Source organism: Anthonomus grandis, chromosome 9, assembly GCF_022605725.1.
Source record: "Anthonomus grandis grandis chromosome 9, icAntGran1.3, whole genome shotgun sequence".
In the NCBI taxonomy this organism is placed as follows: Eukaryota; Metazoa; Arthropoda; class Insecta; order Coleoptera; family Curculionidae; genus Anthonomus; species Anthonomus grandis.
The window spans coordinates 21330639-21357898 of NC_065554.1; the positions used below are offsets into that span (position 1 = coordinate 21330639).

The 27260-nt window shown below is 28.0% G+C and overlaps 1 protein-coding gene across 2 annotated transcripts in view; it reads left to right on the plus strand.

Annotated features, from left to right (window-relative positions):
• Positions 1 to 27260, plus strand: part of LOC126740083 (zinc finger protein 287-like) — a 237766-nt gene that overhangs the window by 124091 nt on the left and 86415 nt on the right. Inside the window, exon 1 of one of the 2 annotated variants that reach the window (XM_050445957.1) lies at positions 21445 to 21762. The exons of the other annotated variant lie outside the window; for it this stretch is intronic. The gene's annotated coding sequence lies outside the window, so the exon portion shown is untranslated. Of the gene's footprint in view, positions 1 to 21444; positions 21763 to 27260 lie in introns of those variants that run through there. 2 annotated transcript variants of the gene reach the window in all.

A 27260-nucleotide genomic window follows, 5' to 3' on the forward strand; every position in this document is an offset into this window, starting at 1 on the left:
AAATCTCTCAACTCAGCCAAAATCTGATAGTATTAATAATAAATGGTATATGGTTTAATTCTTTTAAAATATTTAAAAATATATACTCAATACACCTGCTCAATTTTATATACCGATGACACAACCTTTTTAAAGCAATTTTAATCAGTGGTAATTAAATCATTTTTATCCTAAAAAAGAACGTTAAAACAGTTTCAGTCATAAAGAGTTTAATTAACATTTCTTTTGCGTATAATATATTATAAAATCTCGACTTAATGATTGAGTTTTATTGATTTTTCGAACAGGATATAGAGGAGATTTAAGATACAAGAAATGTATTGTTATAAATGTTACATTTGGCACGTAGATATTGCAAACATAGGTAATATATACTGAATGTTTATCTAATTTAGATAATAATATTATTAGGTCTGGCATATTAAAAATCATTAAAAACGTTAAAAAGTAGCGCATATATAGGAATTTTAATAACTAATTTATTTATTATTTAAATTGGTTAAAGTGCAATCAAAAAAAATATTGAATTTAATTTTTAGAAATATGTGAAATCAGTAGAATTAGATATTTATTTATGTGATGTATTTAAGAGTTGTATTATTTTTTAAAGTCTGAAAGAGATCAATTTGATTTTCTAAAGGTTCCTTTTTTAATTAGTAACATAGATCTTGATAGTATTTATCGTTCAAGCTGTCAAGATTTAAATGCGTTAAAAAGCTACAGGTTTTAAAGGTATATATTCACTTATAGGTTTAAATCTTATGCCAAAGAGTTTTCAATACTATGGAAAACTTTTGTAATTATATCAGTATTTAACGAAAAGGCCAGAGAAAGAGATTACAAATTATAGGTTCATTGGGAACATTTCTTTACTGGAAAAACTCTTGGAAAAGTTAGTTTTTGACATGAATTCCAGTATAACATTCTTTGTCATCCCAAGTTAAAAAAAACGTTTTTCATTTACAGTTGTATCAAAACAAAATTCATATATTCAACGTTCGATTATAAAAGCTAAACTTTTATTTTTTATAAAATTCATATATTTACATATTTTTTTATTTCAAATCAATATTCTATAATTTTTAAATTACATACATTTTAACAAAAAATACCTACTTAATGAAAACTAAAGCACTCAAAAGCAAGCAAATTTACACCTACATCTGAGCTTATATTCTCATCTCATGACCATGAGATCCACGTAAAAATTTCTGCTAAATTATAAGGAAAAAGTGATAAAAGATCGAACGAACGATCAGGCCGCATAAAAAACACATATATGAGTAATAAAATACTATAAAAAAAGGGATTTATTTTACATGTTCTTTTCTTAAGAAAATTTAGGTCAAAATCAATTAAAACGAGCATATATCATTTTTGTAGTAATAAAAACGCGAAACTGTACCACTGATCACATACCGTAGTAATGTCCGAAAGAAAATAAAATCACCGCGGCAATTTTGGCTAATTTTTCGAACCCCAGAATGTGGTACGGTAATAAAACTGCTTTATGCCCATCGTTATTATGACTAATTATCTTTAATGCTTAATACAAACCAGAGGCGTCTCGTTACAGAAAAAAGCAGCTTTCGCTATAACAAACTTTTTTTTACTAATTGAATAATTATTTAAATTGTTAAATTCACGCCCGCACAATAACGTCTAATTTAATAAGTTTTGGCGGGCTTTTAGTACTTTTTTCCTTCATAGCATTATTCTTTTTAAACCATATAATATGGTAAATTGGTTGTCGATTAGTTGCAATTTTCTTTCGAACTATTATAAGAATTGACCAAATTAGAACAGACGCCGTAGGTGAAAATACTTGAAAATTTATTTAATGTTATTTTAATTTCAAAGCAAGTTAAAGCGAATAGTTATGTGGTGGAATATAAATGACTTCATACATTTAAAGAACTATTTTCCTGCAGGTTTTTTTAGTACGGTTTCGTAAGTTTTTAAAAAACAGGTAGTACTACTCATTTAAATTATGCACGTATTACGAAAGTTTTACTACTATTTATTGCTTCAAAAATTCCAAATTTCTAACATGTTCTAAAAGTTTAAAAACGATAGGAATATGTATATCAATGTACAAAATATTTTAATTTTGAGGAATTAAATATATACACAGTGTTTTCAAAGTTGACTTATTTATTTTAACTGCTTGCAGAACTCGTCAAAAGGAGTTGATATATCAAAAATTACCTATATAAAAGTTACATAATAAAGGAGATAGTAAAAAATAAGAATGTTAATAGACAAATTTTATAATATTTTAGGGAATGCCGTGTAAATTACCGTTTTTCGTTTACTACTTTCATCGTTTATCAAAATTTGTGTTAATGTATCGTTTTTAGTACGAATCTTTGGTATATCAATCTTTTAATAGTGTATAATATTACATTTTCTAGTTATTTTGCAGAGAGATGTTATTTATTAACATCCTTTTTTTTTTATTTATAATGGCTGAGATGGCTGTATAAGTCTGTAAAAGAGAAAAATATTTTAATAAAAAAATATACAATTTTTAGATGTTTCAGCTAGTTAAACAGAAGTGAAACACAATAATATAGAAAAAGAAAAAGTTTAATGTTTCGTTTATGTATCCCTTTTTTGGTTTTTCTTAAATATTTGTGCAAACTATGCAAAACAACATCATTTCAGCCATCATTTCATTTCTATTAAATAGTATGTTTTATAAAAAAGGAAAAATTGTCTGTGTTTTTATTTTATTTATTGTAAACTCCTTTTTTTTCTCTTTGCCTCCCTTTCAATCCTTTATTTAATTCTTTGTATATAACCAAACCTTACTATTTAATTTGTACAAATATGCCAAAAAGTATAGGATAAGAACCATAAAATTTGAAAAACTCCGATAACCAAAAATCGTAATCGTATCCATTTAAGTTATGTCTATTTAATATTTTCTCAGTTCATTTCCAAAAATTACAATGTTGTGTTTAGTAGTTTAGAAAATACAAAATTTCTCTAACAACCCAAAAATTCTTTTGTTTATGGGTGTAAAGCACTACTTTATGTATATGGTTGGCAAGAACATCTATGTAAACGTACACTGGAAGTATTCTCAAAAAAATCCAAGTAAAAAATTTACAAAATTACAAGGCTAAGAATGATCTTAGCAATAATAAAATTAGCTTCAATTCTCGATGTAACTTATAATTGGAAATAATTACATGATTATTATTAAAATATTACATAAAAAATTTTTAATGTTTAACAAAATACAAAATATAAGCAGCATAATAATAGAAATTATACATTTCGAAAAATTCTTAAATTTTTAAAGAAACTACCGACTTCGTATTTAATGATATTGAATATTGGATTAAATTAAACTCAATTTATTATTAAATAAAATTCGAAAAATTGAAAAGTATGCATTTGATGCTTTTGAAGAAAACAAATTATTTGAAAAACGCTCAGAATTTTCACGGTTGATAAAAACACTTATTTTATTTAAAAAAACAAAAATTTTGAAAGATTATAAAAAAAAGTTCACAATAACTGCCTGCTTTGAATTTATTGATTTTCAAAAATAAATTTAATTATTCTTAAAAATGTAAGAAGCCAAATTATATTTAAAAAGAACATGTAGTAAAATCTTTTAGCAAATACGAAAACAAAGGTTCTCAAGAAATGCGAGACAATTACCTGCAAAGATTTAATAATTTTTAAAATTCGATTAAATTAAATTAGAATTATTATGAAATAAAATTATACTTAAAAAAATATTTATTTTAAAATCCTCAACAAAATACTATATATTAAGATTAATTCCAAAAGATTCTGAACATTTTGCATTTAATGATTTTCAATCTTTAACTAAATTTCCCTTAAAAAAATATTGAATATATAAAATAAAAATAAGTATTTAAATTTCTATCAAAATTTTAAGATAATTCGAAAAAATCAAAATTTATTAAAAATCTGAAAAAAATTACATAAAGCTGAAATGACTAATAAATAGAATTATAATTAAAGACATAAAATGTATTCGAATGGCTAACAAAATATAAATAATTAAGATTATTAAAGCAATAGACAACAATTTTAAGAAAATTTTGTGAATTTAATGATATTTGAGATTTAATTAAGTTACGCTTTAATTATTATTTAATAAAGGTGTATTTAAATTTAAAAAATACATTTGACTCTCCAACAAAATACAGAATAATAAATTTATTGCAAGAAAACCAATATTTCGATAAACAATCAAAATTTTTAATGATTTTCAATGTTAAAATAACTTATTATTGTATTCTTTTAACTTATATATATTTAAATAACAAACAAATAACAAAATATTAAGATTATTCCAAGAAAATAAATATTTAAGAAAACTGCCTGTTTGGATGTAATGATTTTCATAATTGAATTAATTTACCCTTCAATTAATTTTAATTTGAATTAAATTATATTAAAATGTCTAGCAAAATACTAAGATTATTCGAGTAAAACTAAAATTAGAAATATTTTAAAATAAAATCAAAAATTCTGGCTGTTTTATAACTAAGAATTTTTAAGATAAAAATTAAATACCCTTAAGAAAATATTAATCAAATAATATTTAAAAAGTTTTTTTTATATCCCTATTGTGGATTCCAATAAGACAAAATTTCAAAAAATCCTCAAAAAGTTTTAGAAAACCATCTGTTTCAAATTAAATAATTTTCACGGTAAAATAAAAATTCATAACACTATAAAAAAAAAATAAATTAAAAAAATATATATTCAGATCCTTATAAAAAATTTAAGACTATTCGAGGAAAAGAAACATTTTTAAAATAATTCAAAAAAATAGAATTAAATTAAGCTGAAATGACTAATCAATAAATTTATATTTTAAGAAAAAACATATATTTGAATCTTTACCAAGATACAAAATATTAGGATTATTCATAGAAAAAAAATATTTCAAGAAAATTTTCTGTTGAGAATTTGACCATTTTCAATATTGGGTTAAAGCACGCTCAATTTCTATTTGATAAAAAACAGTTATTTAACTTTCTAAAGAAATATACAATTATTCAGAAAAAAAAATTCCTAAAATTTTAAGGAAACTACAGGTATTGGTAGTTTTATTCCATTTATAACTTTCAAAAGATAAGATATAAAAACAATATATATATTATTATTTAAAAAAACATGTATTTTGATGGCTAACAAACTACAAAATATTAAAATTATTCAAGAAGAAAACAAATGACGAAAATTGCAAGCGAAATACCTACTGGCCTCAAGAAATGACCAAAAGAATTCGGAACCCAAGGTAGAAAATCTATATTTCACCTGGATAACAATGTAATGTAAAATAGACACATAAAGTGCCCGTTTAGACTTGCCCACTTGTCCCTAGGTGCGAATATGGGCATGCAGGGCAATTACAGTCGATTTTATAGTGCGAATATGTTCGATATGCATACATTTCTCGGTCCGCGGTATTTTGCTTATAAAGTGGAGAAGGTAGTTTTTGCAGGTTGTTTTACGACCGCATATTGCCAATACACAAATTGAAAAATTTGTAAAACTTAACGTCCTAAATCTTCCTGCATAGCCGCATGCAATATGCCATTTTATCATTTCTTATTATATTTAAGCTCGTTTATTACTAATCGCTAAAGATATTTCAATCAATTATAAAAATTCTCCTCGCGGCCGTTTCTTTCAAATCGTAACCATAAACCGCGATTTTTATACCGTGGTGCTCAGGTTTGTTCCTTCGCAGAGCAAAGTTTCGCAACATAATGGTTTTTTAAGTGCCGCCGGTGCAAAAGGAAATGATTTTTCGGTTCTAGGTTATGGCGCTGAATCGAACGACCGATTCAGATCAAGGCGAGATAAAAAATTTACTTTACTTTAAGTTCGGGGCTCGCCGTTGGTCAGTGGATGATCAGGGGCGCACAATAACAATTTACCATAAAAATTTTATCAAAACAAAATGTGTTCCATTCAAACAATATAAATGATTATTTTGGTTTTACATCTCTCCTGTGGATGGCGCACCAAATATTATATTGCCTTTTGATCTAAGTCCAATTCGAATTAATTCTTAAGCGCAATCCACGGCTTTACATATAATGAAGGCACTTTTTCCTATTACCATCTCCAAGAACTCTTCAAGCAATACTCTTCAATAGACCTTTCAATTCTGGAGAAATCAAAACAATTTTGGAACATGTTAAATTACAGGCAGAGTCTATGAGTGAACTAGATGGTTTTTCTAAGTTCTGGACTTTTTTATGAGAAAAACAGCCAAAGAAATCCAGGGGTTTGAAAACTTAGGTTCTCTGAGTAACTACTCCAACCGAGTATCTCATGCTCTTGTATTCATGATTCGAGGTCTTTAAAATGTTCGATGTCTTAAATTATTTTTATTTTGATAATACCATCTGAGTAGATGCAATAAAAAGAGCTGATTACATATTTGTTGCGAGAGACTTTAAAAGGGATCTTAGGCTTGAGAGTTATCATAAGACTCTCCATGTTGATACTATGCGCATCTATGGATCATACTCCACCAACAATTTGAGTACGCGGCCAGCGCCGTAATTAAATATATTCTTACTAACTATAGTCAAACATAATAGTCATCTTGTCATTAAAATTAAATTTAAACACAAATCGCAATACTGAACATACAATTAAAAAAACTATGAGGCGATCATTTTCAGAATCAATAAGTCCATAGAGTATTAGCAATTCTAATTCTATTAAAATAAAATTACTATTAATAGTTAGAAGAAACTCAAAGAACTTCTTAAATCATCTAAAAAGCAGTTCAAAAGATTAAAGTTTATAAATGATGGTTCCCAACACACTGTAAAATTACAATTTGTAAATGTATATTTAGGTCCAGGCAAGAATAAAAAAATGCTAAAGACAAATTAAATTTAGATTATATTCTTTTATTTACAAAAAAGAGAAATAATATTTTAATATGAAAACCTATTCTAACCATATGTTGTATATATGCGTACTAAAATTCTATTTATCATATGAAGTGAGCCATATTTCGTTGGAAAAAACTAATTTCAAGATGGTCTAAATTGTAAAATAGACATAAAATTTAGCAAGGATAATTTTTTTTTAATTCTAAAAGTTTAAGTCACAAAATATCCTGATACAAATAAGTCATATCTCAATAAAAATCACCTCAAAAATCAATTTCCTAGAAGTCATAGAAAATAAAATTAAGGACAAAAATTAGGTCGCGGACTTCCCAAATACTGAAATTCGGTGCCAAAAAAACAACACAATTAGCACCGCATGAAAAAAAATCAGGTTAACTTAAAAATCTCGGCAAACAAAAAATTATCTTAGAATTGCACTAACAATCTGCCTATTCATCTTCCACTCGTTAGAAGAAACACTTAACAAGAAATTCCGAGCCTAAGCTAATTTAAAAGAAAGTGTTACTTGGTTCTGCTATACAATCAGACATTTCTGACTAAACTATCTAAAAATAATATTTGGCATCTAAATATCAAAAGAAATTTTTTAATTTAGTGAAGGTGTAATAATCATTATTGCAGATTTTTAATATTAATTGTTGTGAAAGGTTTAAAACTGAGTTTCTCAAGCAAAATCTGATAGTGCACGGCCTGCCAAATCAGCCATAATGTGTCCTAGTGCACACATTTTTAAAAATAGACAATCTGAGTCATTTCATAGAATATATGTTGAACGAAGACTCAAATTCATCACGGCTCAGGCCATTCCCAACGAATTAACCGAGAAGTGGCAAAAATCACCGCTAAAGGCATTTCTTTGCTCGCGGACTTCTATTTCGTCCTAGTTTACAGCAATTTAGACCCTTTTGCCGCTACATTTAAACGAAAATAAATAAAACCGACAATGTGAAGAGTTATGAAGTGATTGTGTTGAAACATAATAATTGATTTAGCTTGCATGAATTATGTTATTCATTGAGAAGTCAAGCATGAATACTAATTAGTATATTTAGTATTTTTAACACACTAAAGCTCATTACAATGATCGAGTTAATTTTTAAAATAAAAAGCTGCATTCATTCTTAAAGTTAAGGGAATAAAAGAAGAGCCGAGAAAAAAAACGGACTTTAATGCACAACTATAAATGACATGTTAACAGTTATTTTAGATTGATTTGAGTTTTTAATCAATATTTTTGGATAATATTCTTTTCAATATTATATCTGTCATTTAATGCACATTATCGTATTGATTTTTGACAGACTTTGAAATGACTAGTGATTTTAAGTAAATTTTAAGTATGATTTTAAAAATTTACATTTTTTATTTTTCAACTCTTATGTTTGATATGTTTGATATTGTTTAATATATTATATTTTTCATGGACCTTGAAATTTTATCTAATTAATTTAAATATGATTTTTAAAAATATCATATTTGTATCCAAACATGATTTTTTTTACTTTTTAAACCTTTCTTTTGGGAGTAAAAGAAAAGTCAAGAAAAAAATATAATATTCACGCGAAACTGCAATTTTTTGAACTTTTAATAGAGTGTTTAGAATTTGAAGTAAGTGGTCAATTAAATCAAGCAATATAGTAAAAATAACAGTTCATAATTAAAGTTTTTATGATATTTTACTTAAATATGTTATCTTGTCAGAACTTAAAAGAGTTATAGAACTTTTTCCAACTAATATGTATATAAAACTTATTTCTTGCTTAATATGCTTTAATTCGCTTAAAACTATTAAATTTTTTAATATATCGAATCGATTTTCTGATACCAAAAGTAAAATACAGGCATAACTTAAATGGATATGATGCATAGCACGGAAAGTTAAATAATAAAAGAATAGCTTAGTTAAACGTAGAAAAAACAACGACCATACTGGATGACACATGTTGGCTTCTTCAGGGTATGCTAACGAGAAAATCAAAAGAAATTTGGAAAAATACAGGATTACGAACAGGAGCGGAAAACTTGTTTGCGTACTTAGCTCCAGCAGATTTTGAACAAAAAATTATTTTTGTGGATTAATTAAAGTAAAATATGTGTACTGAATATCAGAAATTACTGTTAAAAAGTTAATTTTTTCTGAATCTTACTAATGGACATTATGCCTTTCGCTAAATTTAAATTACCCTGTTCATTTTTTGGATTTTGGACTTTGAATGGGTAGTCATTTTAATTAAGACCTTAAAATTTTATCTAATTAATTTAAATATGATTTTTAAAAATCTCATAATTGTATCTGTATATAAAACTTATTTCTTGCTTAATATGCTTTAATTCGTTTAAAACTATTAATTTTTTTAATACAGTGCTTTCATTTCAAAACGATCCACCCTTAATAACTTAAAAAAAAACACGTCAAATTAGATATACAGGGGAACGTTTAGTTATGCATTTACTGAAGTTCTGTCAATCACCTCCACACCTCCAGCTAACCTCACTTTAATATGTAAAATGGGAACCCCCATCGTGTGATACATCATAGTAAGCAGCGTAAAATTCTCTATTCAACGGTACCAAAAAAAATGAAATCGGTAAATGTGTAAGCAAATAGTTAGCGAAAATGTCTAGAAATAATGAATATTTTATTTACGCCAAACTTTGTTATGTCAAATGGCTACCCTATGGTGTGATATATTATTTTAAAGGGCATTCATTATGCTGTCAATGGTTGTAAAAAAAAATAAAATTGATTGACTAAGAAGCAATTAAAGTGTAAATCGGTAGGGTAGAAAAACAAATTTAATTAGTTTAACAAATTACCACTGTAATCGATTTTCTGATACCAAATATAAAATACAGGCATAACTTAAATGGATATGATGCATAGCACTGAAAGTTAAATAATAAAAGAATAACTTAGTCAAAAGCAGAAAAAATAGCGACCATACTGGATGACACATGTTGACTTCTTCAAGGTCTGCTAAAGAGAAAATCAAAAGAAACTAAAAATTTGGAAAAATACAGGATTACGAACAGGAGCGAAAAACTTGTTTGCGTACTTAGCTCCAGCAGATTTTGAACAAAAAATTATTTTTGTAGATTGAGTAAAATGAAATATATGTACTAAATATCAGATAAAACTAATAAAAAAGTTAATTTTTTCTGAATCTTTTACTTGGACTTATTTGAACCTTAGCCAATATTTTGTTGGACATTATGCCTTTCGCTGAATTCGAATTATCTTGTTCATTTTTGAGATTTTGGACTTTGAATGAGTAGTCATTTTAATTAGGCAATTTACATATGCTTTTGCTTAAATTCATTTTTATTTAAACCAATATTTTTTGTAAAATAATCTGCTAAATATAATAGTTTTTAGTTAATGCAAATAGCCTTCATAATTTTTGAGATTTTGGACATTAAAATAGTCGTTTGAAAGATAGATGTTGTTATTAGACATAATTACTAAAAAAGACCTATATTTCTGAAGCTTTTTGATTTGTATGAAAAAATGCTGAAATAACTGAGTCCGATTATTTTTATTGAGCAATTTTTATACGAGTCTAACTTTCTTAGTTTTTCAGTTATTGGCATCTTGAAAAGACTTCTTTATTTTATAAAATTTTATAAAAAAAAACTCTCTTACTCAAATTAAAAACTTTTTTCGAGCCAAATTTGTTTATTAATATTTAATTAAACTTAACTGAAACCACGAATTTTCAAATAAAACTATCCATAAATGAGATTAAAATATCTTTATATAAATTTTATTTAATAAAATAATTAACTTTAAATAAAAAAATCAAATTTAATTATTTGCTTGTTTAAAAGTCCTCCTAATTTTAATTTAAAAAAATTATATAAAGGTTCCAAAATATTTCTTTATTCAATCGATATTCTAGAAAATAAAATCAAAAAAGGTGATGCTTTGAGGAGTTTATAGATTATCTTAACCAATGCAAATTTAAAGTGTTTAAGGAAATTTATATAAATATTGACTGATTTACTATTAATGTTTATAGCTTCACTGTTGATTCAACTAATTTTATCATTCAATAATCACAAACATTCCTTTTGTCTTAAGCCGCTCGTGTTTATTGTCTGTGATATTTCATGTTCAGTTTTATGTTAGGTTATTACCCAAATAATTAAAGCACTAATATCCAAAACGCATTAATCATTGCGAGTTCCAAATCAAGAAGTATGTATGTACATATTTTCGGCAGACCGAACAAGCAGCTTTTTACGGTAATTATTAAAGAGTTTATCAGAGTGTAACGTTCGAAACCGTACCCGGAAGAGCGAATATTTTTCACCAAATTATGCTCGAATTACTTTTTGATCATTGACCAGACGGCTTTTCGGGCACTTTTTTGTTTGTTCCGGGGGAAGGGAGGGCCTTACTAAAGATTTAATTTAATAATTACTAATATAGTCGTAAATAGTTAAAATGGATAACTTAAAAATTACCATAACAAGTCTTATTTTGATGCCTACACGTTAATGAACACTAACGAATCCAAATGGCTACTTTTAAATATCTAATATTTCCGAACAGGTTTATTTGAAGAAGCCAAATGTTAAATAGATATTTCGGGACTGGTTTTACCGCTCTAACGGGCGATCACCATATTAATTTGTTTATTTATTGTTTTGTTTCTGTTGACATATTGACCAAGATTTTGGTGATTTATAGAATGAGGGTACGAGATTTTTGAATAATTTTAATAATGTGCAAATTTAACGTGCAGAACAAAGTAACAGGGAATCATTAAAATAACAAAAAAATCTCAAAAATTATTAGTGTCATTTGCATTCAGTGAAAATCATGATGTCCAGACGAATATTCTTTAAGAATATTGGTTTTAATGTGAATTCCGCATGTTGTCCCACAACTAACTATTAAATTGACATACTGAATTCTTGTTTATTCTTCAACATAACTTCGGCAACGATTTATCGGCAATCTTTTAGTACAGTATTGCCTTAAGGAAATATGGTTGGTAAGAGCATATTCATTAAACAACAAGCATATTTTATATAAGGGTGAAGCCTTAAAATTACTAGTACGATAAAAGTTTAACTACAAAGTAGTTGGTAGTTTCTCGACGTGACACTTTTTGGAACTAAAGAAAATTTAATTTCAAATAGTATTTAGGAATAACCAAACATTTGGTGTAAAACGCAGTTCTTAAATTCTTTTTCTGGATAGTGTCGGTGGTTGTATTATTTCATTTATATCCAATTGTTAAGGAGACCTAAAAATATATTTAACTATTTTGCAAGCAACCAGATTAAGGGTTTTTGAATTTTTTAGTCTTGGGTGTGTCGATTTTAAAAATACTCTATTGTTAGTGTAATAATGTTCAACGTTTTCTTTCTGGCATTTTAACATTCAGGGAATAAACAGATAAGTTAGTTAATTAATATACTCGTATTTTACCCTATAAATGCTATAAAGTCTTTTATTTAAATTAATTATTTTTAGTTTCCAATCGTAGTTCCTGGATAAAATTTACACAATAATAAATAAGTTTTTCCGTTAAGCTTCAGTTACTTTCATTGTTGATCGAGCAATAAACTTCGTTAAAATTAAAGGTGTTAGAGGTGATATGGTGAAAATTAACAATTAGCGTAATAGACAATTGGAAAACGCATTAAAAGCACTAATAAAAATATACTAATGAGCAGTTTGAATAGTAAAAATTAAGATAACGGAAATGCGATTTTCTCATGCTAATTGGAAATGTTGAACTATCCGCGTAGTCGCTAACTGAGCTTCTGTGGTTTTAACAGAGATAAAAGGAACTAAATAATTTGTTTAAGAGCTTGATGGAGGAGAGGCTTTGTTATGAAAAATTAAGAAATTTATTTTTTCTTTAGAGGTTTTTTGGCACTGGTTTTCTATAAAAAAAGTTACCATTCAAATTTAAAAACCATTATATTTTCATAACTTTTTTACATTAAAAAATTTAAGAGGAGTGTATATATCTTAGAGGAGCATTAAGAGAAGTATTTTTTTTTTATTATTGGTGTGATATAAATGATAAGGCTTAAATTTGGGTCAGTCTGTAAAATAACCGATAAACCAATTAAAATTAAATCGAGACACTTTTTTCCTCACTTAATAAATATTGCCATAAAACATTTATTATTTATCTCCTAGACCATATAACCGACATTGCGTCACTTAAAACTGAGATTTTCATTATTATATAACCGACCAAACGGACAATTAGGCTATTGCTATACAACACCTCATTACACAACCACCTACATTGTTTCAAACTAAAGCAGCGCCGATATCGGGACTATCAAAAGCCAAATTAACATTTTTTTTATCGATCTATTCGATCTCTATTTTGTTTTTATACGAGGCGGTCGGTAGGCCTAATCGGCGGGCGTTTGTTCGCGTTTACCGAACCGTAACCACAATTTTCTCCAAAGACCTGAAATATCACCGTAGGACCCTCTTAAGAAGTCCGTAAATTAAGACCAATCGAAGTAATACGAGATATTTAAGGTCAACTACACGGGATCATGTTTCCTTGGTGGCTAATCAAGGCCGTGCCGGTTTTTGACGTCGCGCTCTTTTTTTTTTCGCGGATTTTGTGAAGCGGAAGTCTGCGTGATCCGGTAACGCGTCACAGATCTGCTAAAAATATTCGTCATATCGCTGAAATGAATATTTACGAAATTAGCGTCTTTGATTTGTTTCTGTTTTATCTAAATTTGTTTGGAACAGGTTTTATCGACCGTTTAATTATAGTTAGTTTATTAATATATACGCTATTAATAAAAAGAAAATTATTATTTATGGAATTTATATCATTTTTCTAATTAGGTTAGGGGATCAAAAGCTGAATTTAGGACCTATAGTGAAGAATACAATAGGTTTCTTCATAGGCCCATAATTTTCATGAAATTTCACATTAAGACAAAGCTATTGCTATTAAACACGTAATATAAAAGTACTCTAAGATTGCTGAGGAAAAATTCAAATTTTAGATATTTTGGTTAAACTTCTATAAAGATTTTCGCATTACAGTAGGCCTACTCTACAATATATAGCGTATCAGGCGTAAAGTACTGTTTTATGAACACTTCTCGCTATACCTACTTTGCAGTATGTACAATAGTTCATTTATTTATTTATTTATTTACAAACACTACCTTACAGGTAAAGCCTAATTAGAAGGTAGAACAAAAAAAAACAAAATTATAATACACACTTAGCTTAATAATAGTTTAACAATAACCGAACATTTCTTTTAATAAAAATAAATACATATTTTACCAACCTATATCATTTTTCTATCCTCTGATATAGCATTGTAATTATTACATATTACATGCAAAAATTTTAAAAAAACATTTAAAACATTCGTATGAGGAGTGTGCAAATGGAAAGTGTGGTACCATAAAATTTAATTTTTAAAGTAGACTTACTAGACTTGAATAGATCATAATTAATGTAAAGTTAAAGCTTTCCAAAAGTTCGTCATGAGGACAACCTCGAGGAGAATATACTCCAACACTGCTTAAATATTTTTTAAATTTTCTTTGAACATTCTCTAGGGCAGAACAGTGAACATTATAACCCGAGGACCTTACAAAAGCATACTCAAGCTTAGAACAAACGTAACGATAAAATAGCAACTTAGCAGCATCAACATGTTGAAATTATTTAGTAGAGCATACAATTAATTCAAGCATTTTTAAAGCCTCAGATGTAATTGAAATATAGTGTGGTATAAAAGGCAAGTTACAGTTATCAAACAGGACCCCTAAATCACTGAATTTATTTGAACGAATAGTAGTTTTAGGTTTAAGTTATAGTCATAGAGAATTTGTAGCCTTTTCCTTGTGTAAAACACTACAGCACATTTTTTTATATTTAAATAGAGATCGTTTGTATAACACCAGATTGATAAGGTTTATACTTGACTGAATAGTCAAACAAGTATTATTAGATTTAATTGTTGTATACAACTTTATGTCAGATAATTATTATTTAGCAAACTTCCTATATTATCAGTATATATAATGAAAAGACCGAGCCTTGAGAAACCCCCGAAGTGGCTGTGTATTATATGATTGAAACTCAATTAAAAGTTGAAAGATAACACCTAAAAAGATTTATAAGCAATTTAGAGATTCCCATATTAGACATTTTTATCCGTAGAAGAATGTTATCTAAATAATGCTAAGTCAAATGCTTTTGAAAAATTTAAATAAATATCATCTGTCTGAAAACTTTCGTCAATGGTTTCTGCAATAAATTGAGTCTTTATATTTAAATTATATGTTTATATTAAATTATATTATACGTGCTGATTCAGTTTATTTTGAAATTTGGAAAAAAGAAAGTCGTAAAGAATGATTTCAAAAATTTTTGAAAAGATACAAATAGTTGAGACTGGTCTATAGTGAATTGTCGCCTTTTTTAAATGAAGGATAAACTTTAGTTTTTTCAAAATATTAGGTATTTTTTGGTGTGATCATATGAAATGCATATAGATTATTTTAAGAGATTTTTACTAGCGCAAAATGATAATCTCGTATTAAAAAAGCTGGAATCAAATCAGGACCTATTGTTGATTTAGAGTTAAGTTTACAAAGTGCTTGCAAAATATCTTCTTCGGTTATGCTATCTTTTTGTATAATTTAACATTGTTGCCAGTTAATAATGAATAAGAAGTCATAAAAAAATCCGCAAATATGTTATCTATGTGAACTGGTTTATTTAGTTCCTGATCCACGAATTTTAAGGACCAGATACATCCATATTCTCTTATTTACTTTTTTTACAAAATTCCAGAATCGAATTCTAACAGAATTCTCTTTTTATATCCGCTTCTATTTTTAAGATATCATTTTAATAACTTTAGTCTTGATTTTTATCTTAATTTAACGCCAATTTAAGTCAAGCAAATGACCCTAACTGAATATATTGCTTATGTACCCTAATTTTTTCGAATTGCATTTTTAATATTGTCTGAGAAACACGGAGAAAATTTCCTATTTGATACTAGTGGATATCACCGAACCCTTAAATCCAAGATAAAATTTAAAAAAATCATAAAATATCCCAGATGTGTCTTCAACGCGATGATAATCCTGAAAAAACGACCAGTTCTCCAGAAGTAGCTTTGCAAAAGTTATACATGTTTTTAAAGACTTATAATATTTTTAGCATTCTTACTCATTTTAAGGCTTACATTTAACGCTGATGCAAGATGGTGAGCATCCCAGTGTAATCAATTCAGTCGCCTTTATTGACCTGCAAGATTTAAAATTAATAAAGACTAAATCCAAAATACAGTCATTAATGTTTGTTATAAAATTGCGCTATGATAAGTTATAAAATTCTGTAAAATTATACAAGAACATTGGCGGAGGAAACCATATCACAACTACATAAATAGCTTAATATTTACTGCGAATTTTAACGAATTTTTGAAGATTTGTGAGTTTTAATAGAAATAAGGTTTAGATTCCATATTAAATTTACTATAGAGGCACTTTCACGTACTCTGGTTCTGAGATAATTAATCTATTCGCCTAATTAATTAATCTATTAGGCTCTGTTAGGAGATATTGTAAATATTTTCAGAGCACTGGCCTTATTCGACTGTTTTATTGCTCCCTAGTGCGTCCGTACTTGGAATATGGTTAATGTGTGTTGTTCTTTTCTTACAATATCAGTATTCGGAATATCAAGCGAGCAAAAGATACATTTTCATGCGACCAATTTTTATCAACCTAACGATTGTCAAGTCAATGAGATTTTACATCTAACAACTTTTAAAATCAAAAGAAATCTGAGAGACTTGTTAGTTTTTTATGATATTCTTCATTCCTGTAACTCGTGCCTGCATCTATTGACGAATATTGTCATTCATATACTATCAAGACAGACGCGTCAGGCTATTTCCTTTCATAGCCCTGCCCGTAGAATCGACCACGGCTTTAACTCATACGAACCGGTACTCCTCTAATGTTGACTTCTTTGATGGACCTGCCAGATTCAGGAAAACTTTAAAGTATTTGTATCTTGAATTTTTTTTTTTTTTTAAACTTGTATTCTAAATAGTACCTAACGTTTTATAGGCACTACTAAATCCAATTAAAATATTGTGTAAGTATTTCTTCTACTTATATTTGTGATGCATTTTCAGTAGGCAATGTTTTAGTCACAGTTTTAGTGATGTAAAAACCCCTTTGTGATCAATTTATTCTTTGTAATATTGGGCTCTTTGCCCGTTAAATACATAAATAAATAAGTACCATTAAATAAACAAGAAATTTTAATATGATACATCTGCCCATACTCCAAATATTTGCTTGACAGAATCCCTGACCTAGGTATCCGATGGTATGCAAAAGGACGCGGGTTCAAAGCTGCTTAATGTTATGTTTTTTCGATTTTTTTACAATGCTTGTTATGTCAGAAGCAAAACATGCGTTTATAATATAATTAAATTAATATTAACTTATAATTGAGTTATAAGAATAATTTTTATTACAGGTGAAAATAATTATGTTTTGTCTAGTCCTGTATTTAGAATATCTTTAATACTATAATATAAAACAATAATATAATTAAAAATATGTTTTTAAATAAGGTTAATGTGAATTAAAAGGCGATACAATGCATATATATGGACATGTCATAGGATATTACGATATGGGGAAGACAACGTTGAGAATCGTTTCAATATTTTTTAGAAAGAAGTGAAAAACATTTTAGCAGGTATTTTTCTCACATGTCAATATGCCAAAAGACCAATTTTTATGATTTAAGATGCTTTTTTTTGAAAAAAAAGTGTATAAGTAACATTTCTAAAAAGTTTTTTATATCATAATGCCCTTACAATAATGTTTCGTTTTCTAGATATTTTCAAAAATCGACTTTTAAATCCCGATCTGATTAATAATTTTATTATAATTTTGTAAAATATTAAAAAAATAATACCGGTGGATTGCTTAGTGATATCCGCCTATCTATTAGCCACCGCGTTCCTCTGATTTTAATCCCATGGATGTCAGTTTTTTGTAAAGCGGAAGTTTTGTGTAATCCGGTAGCGCGTCACAGATTTGCTGAAAATTATCGTCATATTGCCAAAAAAAGTTGAATTAAATTACCGTATTTGAATGGCTTCTGTTTTATCTAAATTAGTTTAGAACAGGTTTTATCGATCTTTTAATTATAGTAAGATTATTAATGTATTTGCTATTAATTTAAAAAAAAATTATATAACGATTTATAGAATTTATGACATATTTTAATTAGTAAGGGTATAGAGACTTGAATCTAAAGTGGTATGAGATATGCCAAAGCATATAATATAAAGTGCATTAGGTTTTTTATTAAGCCCATTACTTTCATGAAATGTCATCTTAAGTAGTAATTTATTTTTAAATATTAGGATAAATTTTAGACAACTTTGTCGTTGCTATAAATGTATTATAACGTAAAAAATTTTTCGACCAGTAAATCTGTTGGATCGAAATATTAATAAAAATATTTTTTTTTCCATAGTAAAAATTGCATTGGCAAAGATATTTGAATTTAATTTCCTTATTGTTGTATTCCCTATTTGTTTTTCTTTAATGTCTCATTTTTACTCATCCTCTAACTTCTAAGGTAGTATATTATGATAACCGCAATTATAAGAAAGTATTGTCACTCCTTTAATGCAAAGAATTCATAAGATTTACATTTTTTTCTTATTTACATATATTCCCCACATATAAGAACCTAAGAAGAAAAACTAACTTAATCTAGCTTAACATAATCAAAATAAATACTAATGCAATACAACTTCCCTAGATTGTACTAGGGGAGTCCAAGAGTAGTCCAATAATACTAGTTTATTTTCATCCATAGATGAAACCAATATTTAGTTATTTCAACCCAATTTAACCCTCACTTCCAATATTTTATTAAGTCAATTCCAGAAATTAATCATAATCGAGTTTGACTATTCCAACTCAGATTGTGACTCAAATAAATATCAACTAAATTAAATCCAATCTCAAGCAAGAGCAACTTAATCCAATGTAAGTAAAAATGGTATAATTAAAATCAAACAAGCCCAATCTAGCCTACGTTCCATAGAAATCAGTCGTACATAAAATCAAGTACAACTTGATTTATTAATTTAATAGAAAATTATAAATAGTTTTTCTTCTTGGCTTTTAATTTAAAAAAAAGTTTTTTGAAAATGTTTAATGAAAATAGTAAATTCCAACCACTTTTAAATAAAGGTTACTGCCGTACGCGACTGTTAATCTTTTAACTTTAACAAGGCTTATAAATAAATACTTTAAAGGAAAATTAGGGTAATTAATGCCGAAATCGCAAGTTTTTGACTTTGGTTGTTTTATTTTAAAATTATAAGCATTTTGCCTAAGTTTTTATGTAAATAGTAGTATTCCAACTAGTTTGGAAGAATAGTTACTTGCTATTGGTAAATTTGCGAGTAGTTGCCATTCTCCAGAGTCCATATGTAGGTACCAGCATCACATAGGTGTCAAACATTTTCCTTTTTAAATTTATAGGAAATTCACGAGATTTAAGAATAAACCCTTGCTTGCCAAAAGCTACTCAGGAGAGTTTGCTTTTCTTCTAATAGGTGTTCCGGTTAATAATGTCGATTTTATTTGAATATGGCATTTCAGGTATATTAGTAGGTTATTACTAGAAACATCCACTTTGTTTTAAAAGGTAGATAGATGCAATTTAAAGTCACTTTGTGGTATTTTAACAATGTGTCAACAACATTGTTCTTTTTTGCCTCAGAAATGTCTAATTTTATACCAGGAAAAGAAGTTTTGCGGGAAAGTTTTATTACATTGGCAAGGAACCCATTCCTTGTCAAAAAATTAACATTAGACAAAAAAATCGTTATTAATAAACCGAAACACCTATTAATTTCAAAAAACTGATTCTCTTTGCCAAGCTGAAATTTGTAGCATAAGTAAATAAATTCTGGGATAACTTCTAGGGGTTGGTCGCATACAGTTACCTGGATATCTTCTGTACTCATCTTTATTTTGTTTAAGTTTCTTTAAAGTCCAATTTGTAACGATATTCGACGAAGTTTCCGAAGTATATTTTTAAGCTCTTCGCCTGTGTCGGCAATGACCACAATATCGTTAGCAAATCGTAAATGGTTTAGACGCTCTCCATTAAAATTAATTGTGTGTTCTTGCAAGTCAAATTTTTTAAAGGCATTCTTCAAAGCAAGGGAAAAGGTTTTTTGTAAAATCATGTTTGTCTTACTCCTCTTTTAATTGAAATTTTGCCTGTTTTAAAATCATCAACTATTTTTAAATAAATCGAAACATTATTATAGATATATTTTGTAAAGCGTGAGTATCTAGAGTCGATCCTTGCATTATCTAGGAATTCCAGAATTGCCTAAGTTTCGATAGAGTCAAGAGCTTTCTAGTAGTGGACAAAGGCTAAATGGAGTGTTTATTATACTGTGTGGCTTTTTCAATAAGGTATACGTGTAGGTGGCCGATAGTGCTAAATTATTGAATTATATTCAGCTGGTTGGTATGAGTCCATCTTGTTCGTCAATCTGTGTCATAATAAGATATGTGATAAAAGATAATTGCTTGTGTGACAGGATGACTTCTGCATTTTGCCACCTAATTAGGATTTTTCGTTCTGTTAAACACTCATTAAAAATTTTGCATGAAATCTTTGCCTGTACTCTTTTTTTCTTTCGTTTAACGTAGTGTTGTTTCCAATTCTCCGATATTTATTTGTGGAACCTGTTCAGTTCATATATTTTGTATTATTTTCCTCTGATATTGATAGCTCTAGACTTGAAGAGCAGACATCTACCTACGATAACTAACTATATACTCTTTGTTTTTAACTTTAGTCATTTTTGACTTTTTGTTTGATAGATTGGATATTAGATATACTAAATTCTAACTACTAAGGCTAAATAAATAAAAGTATATCATATCTTCTGAAGAAAAGATTTTAAAGATAATTTGTGCCTAAAAATTAACAGATTCTAGAATCTAGGTAATTTAATTTCAAAAACCAACATATTTTTTCTAAGATTCTATGTATTCTATGTAACTTGGTGAAAGACAAGTTACTGACCTACGTGATTGTACATCTCATAATCTAATCTAAGCTCAGCACGTGTCCAATGCAAGAAGAATCCAACTAAATTAACATGCATCCAATCTTAGCAAATCTAGTCCTGATCTAACCGAGAAGCAAGGAAAAATAGATCCTCCCTAAAATGAAAATAATGAATTAAATCATATATAAGAGAACGAAATTCCCAGATGACCCAAAACTAATATTTACAAAACAAATGTCAAGTCCCGATTCCTCAAACCCGACACTTCCTCACCATACGTCAGCCAGGCTACGGTACTCTGAAAGAACCAGCTCCGGTGATCTTACAGACCCAGTACCACAGTTGAAATTTTTCGCTCGGTTCTTGGTAGTACACCTGACTCTCGCGGGCTCCCCACCACGGCACCACTCGCCAGGAACCCAGTGCCGCGGTTAGTCGCTGGTACCACCTCGCTGGTGCCGCTCTGAGGGTACCTCGCGTGTCTCTTTCTGGTTCCGGATGTTGATTCTAGTCGAAGCGATTTAGTGCCCTGCAGAACCTTTGGGTTGTTTTTATTATTTTCATTCAATTTTTGGTGGTTGTGACAGGATAGTGGTGATTCGGAGCTATTGTGCGCGTGTGTGTTTTATCATACTTGGAGGGGATGCTTTTATGATTTTTAGAAGAAGAGTTTTGAGGATTTCTTTGCAAGCAGGTCGTCTCAGTATAAGGTAGGTTTAACTAAAATGAGTTTTTGTGTAAATGCTGTAATAACAACTGCACTATATAACTGTGAAGCTTTTGAATTGCAAAGTCTCTCTAAATGCTTCATGAGATTTCAAGACTCTATTTGGCTGTTTAATGGTGTTTTCACTAATTCTTATTTAATAGTAAAATTCCAACAAGTGGCACCCTACGTGACTGTAGAGCTCTTTACTTCCAAGGCTTCATACATAAATACTTCATAAAATAATTAAGGTAATTAATGACTAAATAAAAAGAAGTTTCTAAATTTGTCTATTTAATTTTAAGAACCTAAGTACTTTATGTAATCTTCGGATTTTATGTAAAAAATTAAATTTTAATAAGTCTTAATGAAAAGTTACTGCCTTACGTGACTGTAAGGCTTAAAACTGCATGCTAAATAGTTAAATACATTGTAAAATCTTAAAGGAAATTTGTGAGTAAATGGCAAATAGATTTTATAATTAGTTGCCTAATTTGAAAAACATAAAAAGTAATTTCGCCTGAGTTTCAAAGGAAATCACAGAATTCCAGCCTCATTTAAAGAAAAGTTGCTGCCCTACGCGACTGTAAGGCTCTTAACTTTGAAAGTCTAAAATTAATATAAGAATTTAAGGAAACTTATGAAAAGTAAAAAAAAAGTAAATCTAGCTGGTTAATTTTAAAAACACAAATATTTAACTGGAGTTTTTATGCAAATAGTAGAATCCCAGCAATTTTTACTGAAAAGTTACTACTCGACTGTAAACCGCCTAATTGCTACAGCTTAATAGCTACATATATTTGATGCTTTTTTAAAGCAGTTTATGACTAAGTGGCAACAAGCTTAAATTTTACTACACGATTGACGAGAAAATACTACCGTTTTCCCCAGAAGCATGCAATAGCTCCTAAATCTCTAATAATTGCAATTTAATTACTTAAACTAAGCGTAGCGTTACGAATGTCTTGATAAAACTATAAAATTTTTGATGAAAAATTACAAAAAAATAAAAAAACATGCACAAGTGAAAGCGGCAATGTGTGTTATTGCAAACAATAAAAAAGCGCATATACACCGTGAAATAATATTGATTTACTTTAGCTATAATGGTATTATTATAGCATTTGAGAAAGCGGGGTATTATTATGTACAGTTTTGGTTAAAAAAGAGTAGATGAAACAATGTGGCGGTTGTTTTAAGCATTTTAACAGCTGATGGGGGCCTGGGAAAAGCGGCAATTAAATACGAAAATTTCATATTTTCAAACTGTTTAATTAAAAAGTGATCAGGTTTAGGTCTAGAAGTAGCATAAAAGTACGTTTTTTGATCCATTAAGTTTTAATTTAGTCTTTGTTTACTTAAAGAAAAATGTTAGTTATGTAATTGGTTTACGCAAATGCATTTTCCATGGAAAACTCCATGAATAAATCAGATATTCTGTTAGATTTAATAGCAATTTACTTTAAATTAGGTCTTCGTTTCTTCGTTGATTTGTCTTATTTTATTTGATTTTTATATTTGCGAAATAGAAGATCGCGTACGAAAATGTCCATAATATTGATTCAATTAATCTTAGAGGGGTTGTCATCAAAAAAAAAGAAATTTACTGAGCAGATTTATACTTATCTCTATTGATTATGCACTCGTATGTAGTTTCTAACGAATTGACACTAGAAACATAAATTCAGATTGAGTAATTTTTGTTACATTTAAATTCAGTAATAAAATTAAAATAACTAAACATGACTGACCAGAAGAACTTTTACTCAAAAGAAATCATAAATAGTATATCGTCGGCTTACTGCCAAAATCAGATAAGTAACATTTTGTTAGTTTTATGCACTTATCCCGTTTTAGCTTAACAGTTTTGAGCAAAATCAAAAATTGCCAAAACAAGCCTACATCATTTACTACCGTTATATTGTCCAACACTTATATGGTTTATGCAGTAAATTTATAAACAAATTTTAATTATGAAAATGCACTAGACGAAAAATGGTATGCTCGATATATTTTTTTACTAGATGCGTTTTCTATAAAAAAACTCTTTAAGAAACAGTATCTCTACTTCTCCGCCGACGTGTTTTTCTATTATTTGATTTTTATGTTTGCGAAACGAATAATCGCCTACGGAAGTGTTCATAATATTTATTCAATTAATCTTAAGAGGATTTGTCATCCAAAAAAAGAAATTTATTGCAGGAACTCACATGGCTTTTTCCTGAGGTAGGGATAATGACAAATTCAACCTCAGGATTGTACAGGGAAAAATTACAATATTATTTATTGAAAAAGCAAAACTATTACCAATTTCAGCAATTATTAAAGCGAAATAACAATTTTTTGTCGGAAAGTGTAATTTTATATAATTAAGAATTTTAAAATCGTTTAAATTAAAAAAAAAATGGCTTGGAAAGAATATCTGAACCTTAATGAGCATTTATAATTTAATTGAGTTGATCTTTGAAGAAAAATCGCATTGGATGGTTCAAAAACTAGAAACAAGCGCATATTTTGCAATCCAATAATTTTTAAAAATATTAATTTTTTCATGTATTGAGATAAATATAGTTGATCTTTCCACCAAAGAATTATAAGTTAATTTAACAGTAATAAAAATTTTAATAAAAAGTTTAAAATTTTTGGGAAACCCAATTACTAGAATTTTCTGTATATTAATTTGCATACATTTTAAATTGTTTTGTAATTCATAGTCTTCTTTTATTTAAATGATAATATTTGGAACTCCGTGGATATATTATAACCCAAATAATACAATATCAGAAATTCAAAATTTTTAACAAATTCTTAATCCACGTATGCAGAGTTTATTTAGAAATTGATTATTAAAAATGCATTTTTTTCAAATAGTATTTTTTAGTTATAAATGTATATTCATTATATCAAATATCAAGCATTTCCACAGGTGAAAGACTTAGAACAGGCATGTAAATTAAGCTTTAAATTCTGCTAATTTAAATTTGGATATTTCTTCAATATTAAAAACACGAAATTCAAATTTTCACATACTTTCTTAAATCGTTCTTAATAATGCTTCATAATAATTATACACTCTTATCTAATTTTTTCAATTTAAATATCCGTATAGCATTTCTCAAAGGTGTGCCGGATTATTTTCGTGGACAACTTGCTTTGAAAGAGATATTTTGCATATACAGGTATAATTTTTTTTAATATTATTTTTGCATAGGCCTCTTATAGCAACATTGAAAATCTTTAAAGAAAGTAATCAATGCCATTAAAAATATTTTTGTTAACGAAAATGCGTAAGGTTTAACACATTATTACTAAAAAAAAATTAAAAAATTTACATATATTAAAGGACCGCTTAAATTTAAGAAAAAAAATATTTGGTTTAAAAAGAACGTCTAAACCTGAATAAAAATTTATAATTTTCCTTAGTCTCTAAGACAGATCATTGCTCTTCAAAAGTTATATTAAGATTAAAGTTGTATTAGATATATTAAGACCTAACAAATATATTTGATTTTTGCACTAGAGAAAAAATGCATTTCTTTTTCTTTTCGTGCTATTTTGAATGAAGATTGGCAATCATATTGGCGAATGCCATTACTCCAGTTTACACACTCCAGTTTCTGACGTTTTACATCCAGGACAGTCGCTTTCTTCCAAAACCCTTTTTCCTTCTCCTTTTCTTCAATTATTGAGGTAATTCATATTTTTCATGCCTGAGTAGGTGGCCTACGTATGCTGTTTTTCGTTTATCATATGTACTAACTCTCCCTCACTACCTATTCTCTGAAGTACTTTATCGGTCGAAATTCTCTCCATCCAACGAATCCTCAGCATTCGTCTATAGCACCAGAGTTCAAAAGCCTTTAGTCTATTTATTATGCTTGCTTTTAACATTCATTATTCAACGATGTATCCCTTTTCATCGATTCCCACGTTGACCAGGGAGTTTACGAAGCCTGTACGTGGAACTGCCTTTTTGAAGTCAACAAAGCATATGTATAGAGGCTCTTATGCTGGTCCATGCATATCTGAGCCAGAATTTGTAGACTAAACAATGGCTTAAGAGTACCATGCTTCTCCTAAATTTAAACTGTCTTCTCGAGATCACCTGTTTGCATCTCTCCCGGATTCCATAGTAGAGAATTCTGAGGAGGATCTTTAGAGCGTTGCTCATTAGACTAACCAGCCTAAAGTCATTGTATTTTCGGCCTTTTGAGAATGGGAATGAATGTAGACTCTAGCCGATTTGTTCGAATTTTACCAGAGTTATATATTTGGCTTAATAGCATAGGGAAAAATCCAAGTTTTCTTTATCAATTTACTTAATAACCTCTCAATAAATAATGCCTGATTTAGAGCTCCTATTGTTTTTCTGTTGATTAATAGAGCACGTTTAAGTTCCCATGTTATTATGGTAGGACCGTCGGTATTAATGCTCGTAGATGGCACTTCTCGTAAGTCACCAAATAAATCTTGGATATAATTTTCTTATATTTCTATTTCCTTAAAATTATCTTTGAGAATTAGTGGTTAGTACCAAACAGTCGATATGGTGCTTGTGACTTATTTGTTTCAGATATTTCCTTTACTTTTTTATGCAGACCATCATGTTTTCGCAAGTCGTTAACAATTTCTAGAAAACCTAATTATTAGAATTTCCTAGATGCTAATTTGAGTATATTTTAAAATATTTTGTATTTTATAGTTTTTGTTTCAATTTATATATCCAAAATTTTCCTGATCAGAAATTAAAAAAAAAAATCGACGTATGAAAAGTTTATTAAAAAATATAATAAAAAAACGAATAAAAATAAAAATATAAATCGGGCTATACTCATAATGTTATAATAATCATATCAATCATTTTCATAGGTGATAGACGTAAATTAAATTTAAATTTATATTTTAAATATATTTTTTAATTATATTCAAGATATCATTTTACGTATCATATTTCTTCAATATTAAAAAAAAATATTTTAACATAACTTTACACTCCATTTAATTTTACCAATTTAAATATCCATATAGTATTTTTTAAAGATGTTTATGAATATTTTTATTAAGATTAATGAAACATATTTTTTCCATTCAAATAAATTTTATTTATATAACCTTTTATTTTACGTGGTGATGAACTAAGTTTTCGAAGTACCTTAGAAAATCAAGCTTGTATTGTGGAAAAGATGCTCTGAAAGGGATATTTTTTTTTTATTATTTTGGTGTAGGGCTGTTGTAGCAACGTTATTTAAAAAACTTATAATAATATTAAAAATATTTTTGTTGACAAAAATGAGTGAAATTATATCGACAAAATATCCAAAAATTATATAATTTTTAATTTTTACTGCTATAAAAATATGTTTAAAGAAAAAAGAAGGTTCCAAGTACATTCGCTTGACTTGAGCAACTTGTATTGCTTGTATGGAAAAAAGGACATTTTCAAACCTTGTTGTTAAGTATTTTATTATAATATATAGTATTATTCTGTATTAATAATTATAA